The sequence below is a fragment of the Sinocyclocheilus grahami genome, unplaced genomic scaffold, assembly GCF_001515645.1.
Source record: "Sinocyclocheilus grahami isolate Dianchi unplaced genomic scaffold, SAMN03320097.WGS_v1.1 scaffold257.1, whole genome shotgun sequence".
Lineage (NCBI taxonomy): Eukaryota > Metazoa > Chordata > Actinopteri > Cypriniformes > Cyprinidae > Sinocyclocheilus > Sinocyclocheilus grahami.
Genome location: NW_015505436.1, coordinates 1058585 through 1060683, shown reverse-complemented (window position 1 = coordinate 1060683; position 2099 = coordinate 1058585).

The following is a 2099-nucleotide window of genomic DNA, read 5'->3' as shown; positions in this document are numbered from 1 at the left end:
TGTCATACCTATACAAATATACAAATTTATGTCCTCATTTGTCACAAAAACATGCGCACACACACACACACACACACACACACACATGTGTGTGTGTGTGTGTGTGTGTGTATGTGTGTGTGTGTATATATATATATATATAATATATAGGCTATATGTATGTGCGTGTGTGCGTATATAGATGTGTATGTGTGTGTGTGTATATATATAATCTTTATAATAATATATAATCTATATAATAAGTGTAATCTTCAAAGATTATCTTGGTTTGCTTGTGTCTTGGATTGCTAAAGTTCTCATCTTGTCTCAGTATGTGTTGAACATGCAGTGCAGTAGCAGAGTTTAACGGGAGGCCAGGTGTCCCCTGGCAGGGCTCCGCTTTCAAACACGATCCTCCATCTGTCTCTTTTTTGCCTCTCCTTTCTTCATTTGTTCATCGGTAGGGAAGAACAAGGTGAACTCTGTCCCTGATGCTTTTACATAAGACTGGACGATTATTAATCAGGCATTATAAATAAAAGTATATCTGTGAAAAGCTTATTTAATAGCAATAATTTTAAGTTGTCTGATGCTCCATATACAAGTGAGGTTTTAATTTCTGGTTTAATTTTTGGTTCTATGGGTTAAAGTGATAGCTCTTTAACTTGCCTTCTTAGTAATTACGCTGAAATGACTGGGTTGTTGCAAAGTGAAGTTTTTTGCTCTGTAATAACAGTGTAGAATGTGCTGAATCCCCATGGAAAACTGAGCTCATCATTATCTCATGAGAAAAGACTGTCTAAACATGCAGCAGCCACACAGATATGCCAGTTGTGTGATCACTGTTATCCTCCAAATAGAATATAACTGGTGGTTTCGATTAGTGGCAAAAATGTACAAATTATAGTTTATAGTCTGGACTGAGGAAAGCCAGACTTTCACCTTATAAAACATCTCAGGTTGGCTCAACTTCCAGGATCTGGTGATGGGGTTTATTTATTTATACAAATGGTCAAGAATTCAAAAGAATATAACATCCCATAATAGTACAGATAAATACTAATACAGATTCCATACTTGTTAAATTATTACATTTTGTTACATATTATAGATCAAAATTATATGCTGCCAGATGTAAGGCGTTTGCCAATTATTTTTGGAGTACATTTTTTAAATAATGTATTATTGCACACACAACACACACTTATGTATAGATGTGTGTGTGTGTGTGTGTGTGTGTGTAGTAGTATATCAAAGCATATCAAATATATCAGTATATCAATTAGGCCTATATATTATAATCAGTATTGATATGATGAGATTGTAGTGTGTGCATAAATTCTGCAGACTATAAAAAGTTTTAATATTTTTATATTATTGCATAAAGTCTAAAAACCATAGTTTTAATATTCTAATACTTTGATAAATTATTTATTGTTATTTTATATATATATATATATATAATAGTCTATTTTTCCTAATAATTAATTTTAAAATGAATTTAATATAAAATCAATGTCGCTTAAAATGCATCTTTCTAAAACCAATAAATAAAATAAATAAATAAAATTACTAAATTATAAGTGGTATCCTTCCACTGGAAAATATAGTCCCTATATGTAACAAAACTAATGATCCGCAGTGATATAATAAACAGGTGTTTCTCGTCGTACCTAATACTATATTATGGATTTTAGGCTGTTTATTTACCATTCAGAAGCCTGAATAGGAATTATCCGCTTTATAAAACAGCAGCATAGTTATCCTTTCTTTAAAACAGAGCATTATATCCGTCAAATACTGTAATCTCCTTCTATCAATGACGGCGCTGGCTCCACCCCCTGCCTCAGAAGCCCCGCCCATCCCGTGCGCATCCCGTCCGCATTCTGCAGGAGGCACGGGAAAACAGGGATAGACCATCCCGAGAAACTAGGGGGGGGGGTGAGTTATTACGCACCACTGTTTTAATTCATATTCACCCACGTTTAGATATTATAACTGAATTGATGAAATTTTAGTTTTAGGATTTTGTAACTAAATAATAACCAAAGAGTACTTTGTACCAAAAAGCTAACACCTGGCACCAACCAAATTTCGTTCCACCCTTTCCCAAACTGCGC